Below are 11,486 nucleotides of genomic sequence, written 5' to 3'. Positions count from 1 at the left end.
GAAGGCTCGCCGGAGCCCTGCAGGCGGCGGCGGCGGCGGCGGCGGCGGGCCCGGGAGCGGGCCGCGGCCCTCCAGCCGGGCGACGGAGAGAGACTCCGACTCGAAAAAGAAACACACACATAACGATCAGAAAAGAAGGGCCGGAAAGCACCGTCTCGGAGCAAGTGGAGGGGCGTGGGGGCCGGGGCTGCCGAGCAGGGCCGGCGGCTCGGCAGGTGCAGGCGGCGGCCCGGGGGCTGCGTTCTGAAACCCTGACTGTGCGTCGTTGACGATGGCAGCAAGGGTTCCTTCCCACGAAGTCGCTTTCCAGAGAGCTCCCCGAACCCAGCAAGCGACAGAAAGGCCGTTGAGAAGAGTGGATCTCCGACTTTTGGGTCCTGAGATACAGAGGACCCCGAAGAGCTTCTGTTGATGTGCTTTCCAGCCCTTCTTTTCTGTCAGCGTTTCTGTCAACGTTTACCTGAGTAGGAACAGCAGCTGAGAACAAGTTAAAATGTTCGTTTATTTTAAAATGACAATAATCAGACCCATTGCACGTTAACTCATAAGCAATAGGTTCATTAGGAAAAAACTGCCGTTTATAAGACAAAACACTTAGGAAGAAGACTGATAGAGCCAGGCACGGTGGCTCATGCCTGGAATCCCAGTACTTTAGGAGGCCGAGGCGGGAGGATGGCTTCAGCCCAGGAGTTTGAGACCCGCCTGGGCAACATAGTGAGACCTGGTCTCCACGAAAAGTAAAAAAAAAATGATCGGGGCGTGGTGGTGCGTGCCTGTAGTCCCAGCTGAGGCAGAAGGATCGCCTGAGCCCAGAAGGCAGAGGCTATGGTGAGCTGTGATCGTGCCACTGCACTCCAGCCTGGGCAACCGAGTGAGAGCCCAACTCAAACATACAAACAAACAAAAAGAGTGATATTGTTTCATGTTTCTGCAGATGTCTTTAATGTCTGGCTTACTAGAATGTAGCTGGGTTCTCCCATCTCCTTCTGCATTCAGTCTGTTGCAACGCCGTGTAGCCTGTAGAAAACTCCACTGTGCACTCATGAGCGTGAAAAAGGCAAATATTGGCGTATTATTAGAAAATAGTTTTGATCCTGCGGTCCCTTGAAAGGATCTCAGAGACTCCCTGAAAGATTGAACAGATTATAAAGCACATTCATTGGAAGCACATACATGTTGTTGAATACAAACCATTTATCCTTTTCCATTAGTATGTTGCTTCATGGGAGAGACCTCTGCCAGGATTCTGGGTCGTACTTGAAGTGAATTTCTGTAATAACTCTAATTCTCAATTTTCCCTAACTTGGATTGGTCATACCCCCTGTGGGTTTTACCCCATGACCATGGGAATCTTTGATGAGGTGGCACTGCCAACTGCCTTCGGATTTCCAGTTCAGCTGCAGAAAACTTGTTTGGCCCCTGGTTTCCTCAGTTGTTCCTGCCATTAGTTGGGAATGTAGTGATTAACTCACAGAGTGTGATCAAAGCCTTGCTTGACTTTCATATTGTATTTTATTTTCCAGAGGGAAGAGGATGGTGGTTAAAAAACACAGCAACAATCTCTCTAGTTGGATATACGTCTCTCAAAATACAGCTGTCAACACATATTAAGGTGGAGTGGGCCGGAACATCTTTGCTTGCAGGTTGAAAATGTCCTGTGAGTCTGTGATCTCTCCCTGTGTGTAGGTTGTACTTTGCAGTAACTCAGTGACAAAGAGCCTCCTGTTTTGTCCTCTGTGGTGACGACTGTGAACACCATGCCACTGTTATACACGAATCACTAGAAATCAGATGACCAGTCCAATTACAGGCCAAATTAATAAGTAAGCCCTTTATTAAAGCTGGCGGTCGAGAGGGGCCTCGTGCCTCCCAAACTCTCGATGACAAATGAAATTTGTGGGGAGTCATTACAGAGATAAGCACGTGAAACACATGTTCTGGGGTTTGACACATAGTATACTCAGATAAGGGGGAATCCGTTAGAGCACTGGGTGGGCTGCAGGGCTGTGAGGGCTGTTTATGAGCAAAATTTTAAAATTCTTGCATCAGCCACACAGAAGTTCAATGACAAGTTAACAACATGGAGACAAGCCACAAAATGGAGTTTTACATTTTAAGTACAAACTTAGGTTTTATCAATACACTGCAAACACTTTAATCATTTTATAAAATACAGCAAAAACACTTTAAATACTTCACTACGATAGCAAGTCTCACGCCCACGGTCCTCGGGATGTTTAAGTGCAGTGTAGCTCACGGAAACTTGAGCACTAAATGAATATGCTTTCATCATCTTTTAGAAATAGAGTCATATGATGGAAAATTATTTAATATATGAAACATATTTAATTAACGCTTCAGTATGTAAATCCAGCCATTCTGAATTCTCTTCATAAATAAATCTGAAGTATAAGATGGCGGTGGCTTGTACTTGCGATTCCAGCTTCTCACGAGGTTTTTTTTTTTTTTTTTGAGTCAGAGTCTCACTCTGCCACCTAGGCTGGAGTGCAATGGTATGCTCACAACCATCACAGCCTTGACCTGCTGGGCTCAGGTGATCCTTCTGCCTCAGTCTTCCAAGTAGCTGGAACTATAGGTGCATGCCACCAAACCCAGCTAAGTTTTTGATTTATTGTAGAGATGAGGTCTCACCAAGTTGCCCAGGCTGGTCCCGAACCTCTGGGCTCAGGCAGTCCTCTCACCGCAGCCTTCCAAAGTGCTGGGATTATAGACTTGAGCTACTGCGCCTGGCCAGAAGGTTGAGGGAAGAGGATCAATTGTGGTCAGGAGTTCAAGACCAGACTGGGCAGCATAGAGAAACCCCCGTCCCTAGAAAAATATAAAAAATTAGCTGGGTGTGGTGGCACACACCTGTCTGCAGTCCCAGTTAATAAGGAAGTTGAGGTGGGAGGATAGCTTGAGCCCAGGAGATTGAGGATGCAGTGAGCTATGACCACACCACCTCACTCCAGAGAGAGACCTGCAACCCCAAAGCCAAAGTGTAATAAGATATACATTTTTATTCGATGTTTGGCATTCCCATTCACTTTTTAAAAGTGGTGGTCTGTTAAGTCAATTCAGTTTGTGTTTCTTTCTTTTTTCTTTTTTTTGAGTTGGAGTCTCACTCTTGTCGCCCAGGCTGGAGTGCCGTGGCACACTCATGGCCACCCCAGCATCGACCTGCTGGGCTCTGGCGATCCTTCCGCCTCACCCTTCCAAGTAGCCAGAACTACAGGCACGTGCTACCACGCCCGGCTAATTTTTTTTTTTTTTTTTTTTTTGGTGGAGATGAGGTTTCACTGAGATGAGGTCTCAAACCTGCAGGCCCAGGCAGTCCACTCACCTTGGCCTCCCAAAGTGCTGTGATTACAGGCTGGACCACCGAGCCCTGCCAGTTTGCATTTCTTGAATGTATATTGTCTGATGAGGGCCGGTCAGGAATATGGATAAAGAGAATTTTTTTTTTTTTGAGTGGCTGACCTGCTCTCAGATAGATAATTGACAGGCCTGAATAATTTGGTAGTTTTCTGCAGTTGCAGAGACTTGGCCAGCAGAGGGCAGCAGAGTCAAGCAGCTTGTGGGTGAGAACACAAATGCTGTGTCACCTGTGGGACCTTGGTGACCTGGAGGACCAGGGGCACTGGTTCTAGTCCGTGCTTGCCTGTGGGAAGAAGACCCTCGTGTTTCAGGGTCTTCTGATTTTTAAAGAGGGAAAACATTCCAATTTTCTCAGTGACATTTTAAAATTTAAATATATTGCTCAGTTTCTTTTAAAGCATCACTTTGGTAAAAGAAAATAAAAGAAAAAAAGCCATGTTAATGGGTTGAATTTGGCCTGTGGTCTGCCAAGACCTATAATACTCCAGGATAGGCTAGACTTACTTATCTTTTTATAAAAAGACATTTCTTTAAAATGGAATACTGTAGAAAGCAAAGGGAGAATTGCTCGAATATTTCAGGGAAAATCCAGGCAGTCACTGTTGGGATCCAAATTTCAATTTTTTTTTTTTTTGCTTTGAATCCTGAAGTAGGAGTTGACCTGTTAGACAAGAATTTCCCTTGGAGTAACTAATTACTTTGTGTTTATTCTAAGCCCATCACTATGCCTCCTGCTGTGGGCAGGACGACACACTCCAGGTTTGTGGGATTGGCTGCCTTTTAAATATTCTGTTTTGTTTCTCTGTAGTTCCCTCTTCATTTGGTCTGGCTTCTTGACTTCTGGTTTGGGAAATACTGTGACCTTCTGGCTATACCCAGAGTTCACTCTGAAGTTCGACGGCAGCTACTCCTCAGAGGCCACCTGTGTGAACTCGGCTTTCCAGGAGATGGTGTTTTGTTCTGTCTCTCCCACTTATATGTTCTTCTCTCTCTCTGTCTCTTTTTTTTTAGAAAGCATTATTTATTGAGAGGACAGAAAAGCTCCCACAGTGGGAGGGGACCTGAAGGGGTTGCCTGTTCTCTTTTACTTGGAAAATCCTTCAGTGGCTTCTCATGGCCCGCTAGGCAAAGGGTGGCACTTCAGTGGTTGGCCCAGGCCTGTTTCTCCTTATCTGTCTCAACCACCTTCTTTCTTCATTCCCTCTGGCCATCCCAGCCGTGTATCTGCCATGCTTCTTCCACCTGAGAACAACGGTTTTCTAAGCGCTCTCCCCCACCTCTCGGCCGAAGAGCCTGGGTAAAGTTTACAGACAAACAGTTTTGATGTCTCATGAAGAGAAGCACTGGTGAGGTGACGTTGACACAGCGGTTTGGAGACAGCGTTACTCTTTACCCTTTGTTTCGGGCCACGAGGGAAATGATGGAGAATATGGACGACCAGGCACTGTATAGTGGAGCTAAATCTGTGGTGATGATCCCATTGACATAATGTTACATTTCTAAGTATTCACTTAGAAAGGGCAAAGTACTTTCCTGTGATGCTGGGCGTTTGTACTGATGGTTATCTTCCAAGGATGAGGCCTGCATCTTTGCAACTACCTATGTTTATGAGGAAAATAGCACTTGTTAACATTTGTTGAAGAAAATTGTTTGCTAAATTTATGATATTAACCACAGATCGTTAGCTTACTGATCTTTCTATAATAACCCAAACTATATATTTAAAAATAAATGGAAATGAAACCCCATCTTCTCACGAATCGCATACCCACCCTCCTGGTCCCAGTGGTTCAGATCAGCACTGTTGAGAGCACTTTCTGTGCTGATGGGAGTGTTCTGTGTTTCTACTGTGAACTGAATATGTAATCTAATATAATGCAATTTTTTTTTTTTGAGTCAAGGTCTCCCTCTGTCGTCCAGGGTGGAGTGCAGTGGCACAATCATGGCTCACCACAGTCTGGACCGCCTGGGCTCGGGCAGTCCTCTTGCCTCAGTCTTCCAAGTAGCTGGGACTACAGGCATGCACCACTATGCTGGTTCAAAACAATTTTTGATTGTTTTTGTAGAGACTAGGTCTTGCTATTTTGCCTAGGTTGGTCTCAAACTCCTGGGCTCAAGCGATCCTCCTGCCTCAGCCTCCCAAAGTGCTAAGATTGCAGTGTGAGCCACTGAGCCTGGCCTGAATATTTCATTTTAATTATAATAGTCACATGTAGCTATTGGCTACCTGATGAACAGTGTGAGTATAGGTTGCCTGGTTATTAAGAAAGTAACTGAAATTTATTTTTGCAAGTGAAAATGCAGGGGGATTCTAACAGATAAGTTTCAAAGCACCTTCTTCCACCACAGGGCCTATGTACATGCCTGGATATTATTCTTTCCTTTCTTCCTCAAGCTCCTTCTTCTCCTTCAGCTCTTTGTTCAATCACTGCTTCCTGATGTTTCTCTAAGATCAGCTCCCTACTGACAGCGCCAGCCCTCTCTTCACTGGAGCACATGTGTGTGTTGGAAGGAGTGACGTGATGGGGAAAGAAAGGTGGGTCGTGCCGAAGGCGCTGGTACCCCAAGGGTGGCGGTTGCAGTGGGAATGGAAGAGTGCAGGGGTGGCTTGGCCATGTTTGAGGTACTGGGAGGAGTGGCTGGTCCTCTGTCGTGATAAAGAGAGCAGAGGAGGCAGAAGGCGCAGTGCTGGGAGAGGCTTGCTTTTAGAGGTGGTGATGTGGGCGTTGCTGTCCGGCTCCTGATTTGATTGAGTCAGCCAGGGCTGAGGCCACCAAATAAAAGGGGGCCCGAGGGTGGAGGGATTGAGGAATTGGGACAAACTGAGGCCTGGCTGCTCTGACAGCTGACTTGCATTTGAGATCCCGCCTGGTGACTTGGAATGATGCCAACCTGCCCACGGATCCTGTGTCCTGGTGAGGTGTGGCCACAGACAAGGATGAGAATGGGCTACTCAGGATCAGGGGTTTGCCAAATCTGAGGGCAAATGTGGACAGATGTGTGGAAAGCAGGAGAATTCCCTCCCCGTTTCTGTCCCAGTGTTGACACGTCTGGGGCTTCTTGTTGATCTTGCTGGTCTGAGGTGGGTGAATGTGAGTTGAATGTGAACTTAGAGTCTTAGTGACGGCCCACCTTCTTCCATGCCTGGCCCGTTTGCTTCCCATGTCGCTGCTCCTTGAAAAGACACCCTAAGAGAGACTAATGTGATGTCCCACCATCTCCGGGGCCCTGGGCGGCCGCATGATGGAATTGTACGTCCTTGCTCTGACACACAGAGAATGCCTCCAGGCTCCCCAGAACCGTCCTCCGACAGGGAAGGTGAGTGAACTGGACCCTCACCTGGGCTTGTGACGCCGCAACTACGAAGCCCTGAATGTCCACACATCACCACCTCCAAACCAAGCCCCTCCCAGCACTTGCATCTTGGTTGAGATTCACTCTGGAGAAGCCAGGCATGTTGCTTGCCACCTGGTTCTGGGAGTCAGCCCACAGATGGAGTGTCTCTGATGAGGTACCCAACTGGCAGTCAGGTGAGAGTCCCGGGAGGAGGGAGGCATACTAGCCAGCACTGGTGTGGCCTCCACAGGCTTTGGTGAGAGGCACCCAGAAGCCCCTGTCCAAGCCTTTCAGCAGCTGCTGTGCTAGAAACTCTTTGTTTAGCTTAAATGCATGCTTCCCTTTTATTTTAAATTTAATTGTTGCTTTTACAAACACATGAATGTGTCTTCTAAGAAACGAGATGTGAAGGATGGTGCTGTGTCTTCCTTGGATGCTATGTGTCATCGCATTCCCTGCCTCCTGCACCCAGAGGTCACTACTGATGTTAGTTTAGTGTAGATCTTTGCAGACTGCTGGGTTTGCCTACTGTATTACCTAGGATTACATCTGGCTGTACATCTGGCTATACCTGATAGGAAAATCTTAAATAACAATAGCTTACATCAGTTAGGAGTTTGTCAGTTAGAAATTTGGTTCTCAGATAAGGAAAGTTCTCCGTCCGTTGTCTCTACCCTCAGGGTCACTGCCTGTAATACAGGGGTGAGAGTTCCAGCTGTTCTATCTATTCCTGGCTATACACTCTTGATTACATCTCACTGCCTGGGATTCAGTCACACAGTCAAACTAGCTGCAAGAGCTCCTGGAAGCTGTCGTCTTTCACCTGAATTCTTGCTACAACAAATACAATCCTGATTCCATTATTACACAGTGGTGAGAAAAGACAGCTAGAAATCTCTACCATGTGGACATGTGTGTCTAGAAGTACACAGCATTCATCTGATACTATACATACAGCTTGGCAACTTGTATTCCCAGTACAACATACCTTAGAGAGCTCAGCATATTGATACTTACAGTTCTATTGCATTTCATTCACTGTTGCATGGTATTCCAATGATGAAAGTATAATGTGTTTAGCTGTTTCTCTATGGACGATCACTCAGGTTATTTCCAGGTTTCCCTATTATCAACAGGACTGTGAGGAAGACCACCAGATAGTCTTTCCTGTGCACATTTGGGTGTTATAGTCCAGAACAGATATTGGGAACGTGAAATTGGTGGGTTGAAGTTATGCATAGAAAATGGCCAAGTTTGCTCTAAGCTGGATGTAGCAGTCTACAACTGCTCCATATGAGTATGTGGGTTCCTTCTCAGCTGACTTGGCCTGGATTTGATGCTGCATTGCTGTGAAGTCCTGAGCACCTTGTACCAGCTCTGAAGAAACACCTGCTGAGACCAGAGTGTGCTGCCAGGCTCATACTTTAGTTTTTAATCAAAGACTTCACACTTGCTGTCTACAAAATCATTTCACCATTGACTCTGCTTCTACTTTTGAATGTGGTGGTCTGTTCTATGGCCACATCTTGGTCCTCGCTGGAACGGGGTCTGTGTTCACCAGAGAGAGGAGCTGTGTGCTGAAGTCCTGGGCCAAAGCACTGCCATTCACTGGAGACTCCCCACTGCCAGGTGCTCCTCCCCCCCCCCCCTTTTTTTTTTGTTTTTTTTTTTTTTTTTTTTTTTTTGTGAAAGCAGGATTTATTGCAGACAGAATAGCTCCCACAGTGGGAGGGGACCTGAGAGAGTTGCCCCGGGTGCTTCTCCTTGTATTCACCTTGAACTTCTCCATAACTGGGTACTGTCCTCCCATTCTGGAGGTGGGGAAATTGACACACGAAAGAGTGCAGTAAATTGTCCACACAGCAGAACGTGGTAGGGCTGGAACCAGACGGCTGACCACGTCTCTCTGTCCTCCAAGACAGTGTGTGTGCCTGTGGTATTTCAACATGGTGAACACAGTCACTGGAGTCTCCCCACATGTAAAGCACTCTAACTGACAGCTGTGTGCCTGTGGAGAGTGGGCAGAGGGACAGAGGAACAAGTGGAGTGGCTGGGGGGTGGTTCTCACATTGGCCCGTATCTCCTTCAAGGTCCGACTCCTGGCTGGAGAGAGAGTGTCTCACGGATCACTTGCTACAGAGCTTTCTATCAGTGAGGACCTTGCATTTTGTAATGAACACTGGGTGATGTGGGGACTCCCAGGTGGGAGGACCTCCTGCGTGGGAAGAGGTGGGTGGGGATAGTCTACAAAGAAGCCACCATCTGCAAAAGCCTCCCAGCTCCTTTCCCTCTGTTCTCTTTTGTCCCACTTGACACCAGATTGATCTTTACAAAATAACACCCAATAACGTCCCTGAGCTGACCACACTGCTGTCTTGCTGGAACGTGCCAGCCCTGGCTTCCCATTGGAGTCACTACACTTGCTCTTCCTGGAGATCCTGGCGGGCCTCCCATCTCGAGTAGGTGTTGTCAGGGTGCTGTTCCTTCGATCGTTCCTGTTATGACAACTGAAGTCATCCAGCCTCTCTGTCATCCCCTTTTCCTCCCTTCATAGCACGTGCTGGACGGTTCTTGTGAGTTACGCACATGCACCCTGTGCCCGCTGCACCAGGACACAGAGCATGGGTTCTACCAGGCAGAGCCCTTGTCTTGTTTGTGTGGCATCTCTGCCTAGGACAGAGCCTGGACAATAAGCCCTTTACAGCTTACAGAGAAATTAATATGTAACAAAAAACTGTGAAGTGCCAAACATTGTGCTTACAACTTGACCTACATGATCTTATGCAAAACTCATTATATCCCCAGGAGGAAGCTGTTGCTCCCATTGTGCAGATGAAGAAACCGATCTAATGAGTGTAGTTAGGACTTGTGCCTAGATCTGTCCCGCCAAAGCACGTGCCTTTCCTACTGACCTAGAATCCAACGTTTCTAGCAGTTTCCTACTCCTGGGAGGCTACACAGTTGGATTCCTTAATGATTCACAAGGAAGTAGTTCCCCAAATAAAATATATAGGGGTGGAGCAAGGTGAGGAGGGTATCGTCCAGCCAAACACCTTGAAGAAATGATTTGCATGTCCATGTCCCACCTACCCTATAAAGGAGTAAGCAAGTGGGGCTGCCTCCAGTTTTCGTGCCATCTTTAGCACAGGTGGTAGAGCACCTGTCCTGCTTGGCTGCTGGGTCATCCTGCTTTGTCACTAAATACATTTTCTTAGGCTACCCTGGCTTGGCAGGAGATCACACATGTTATGTTGGTGTATTTGGAAAGTGGGTAATTCATTTGTTAAATGAATACAGCAATTATTAATTTCAATTTATCTCATTTATTGGGAACAGCTGCTCATTAACATTTATTTAACTACGAATTTTGGAGCCAAACTAATTACCTCAAGCACACAGCACGTGATGTCCTGTGCAGATGCTGCCCGACCAGCCTGCTGGGCCGTAGGCCCACTGGTCTGCCTGGGTGCTGTTCTTATGGTGGCCAGGCAGGGGCCCTCCTCCACAGGAGTTCAGGCCAGGAACTGCAGACAGTACAGCAGCACAGAAACCTACAAGCTGCTTTGAAGGCCAGAGTGGCACACTGTCCCCAGGGACCAGGAAGGTCATAAGAATGAGTGAGATTGGAAGGGGAAGGAACTCACACTGCCTCAGTGGTCTGTCTTTGTTCGCCCACATTTGATCGGCCTAAAGTTATGGCTGGGAGGATTGCCTGAGCCCACGGGTTCGAGACCCGCCTGGGCAACATGGTGAGACCTCACATCTACAATAAATCAAAAAAATTAGCCGGGCGTGGTAGCATGCACCTGTAGTTCTGGCTACTTGGTAGGCTGAGGTGGAAGGATAGCCAAAACCCAGTGGGTTGATGCTGGGGTGGCTGTGAGCCTGCCACTGTACTCCAGTTTGGGCGACGGAGTGAGACACCAACTCAAAAAAAAAAAAAGTTACAAGACTCTCTCTACAGGGTGAAAGATTGTTTCAAATATGATGATCGCTGGCCACTGCCCCTCAGCCTGAGTTTTCAGAAGACACCAGGGATTCGTGGGGATGGCAGTAAACTGGAGAACACCATTGAAAGGGGGCCTGGGGACGGGTCGAGGTCAAGGATGGGGTGAGGAGTGGGGGTTGGCAGCTGCTCCAGAGGGGCCTGTAGGTGTCAGCCGGGCTTGTGCACCAGATGGTTTGACCTTCTCATTTTTCAAGGGAAATCATGAATTTTTATGTGAAATTCCCCAAATCGTAGGTATTAGCTGACATTTGAAAGAGCACTGTGTAGGACAGCAAAGTACATCTGTGGCTCAGGGCTGCCCATTGGCTGCTTCTCAATTAAGCACACTTTGTGGTGTCCTCAGGGACTGGTGAGCAGGCTGTCTTGTGTGGCCATGTCTAGTCTGTGTGGTTTTCAGCCCTTTTGCTGGTTCATACAATTGCCTTTCTCTCACAAAAAAATTTAATCATAAGCAAAATTCGTAACCTTTCCATGCTTCATTTTCTTTATTTTTAAATAAAAGAGTTGGGTTTTGTTTTTTGTGAAGTCTAAATCTAACTTTTATGACCCACTGCTTTAATATGACTTAAAACTATGCAAGAAACACAAAACTTGAAGGGGACATTAAAATATTAAAGCAATTTTTGTATAGAAGCCATTTTGCTTTGGCTTTTTTATTTTCTCTCTCTCTTTTAAGGACAAATCTTTTTTGCCACAGTAGAAGGTCTCAGACTTCACCATATATAGTGATCGTTGCCTGGGAGCCTTGTCAAAATGCAGATTC

Source organism: Carlito syrichta, unplaced genomic scaffold, assembly GCF_000164805.1.
Source record: "Carlito syrichta isolate Samal-C Ts95f unplaced genomic scaffold, Tarsius_syrichta-2.0.1 Scaffold59884, whole genome shotgun sequence".
Classification (NCBI taxonomy): domain Eukaryota; kingdom Metazoa; phylum Chordata; class Mammalia; order Primates; family Tarsiidae; genus Carlito; species Carlito syrichta.
Note: the sequence above shows the minus strand (reverse complement) of the source record.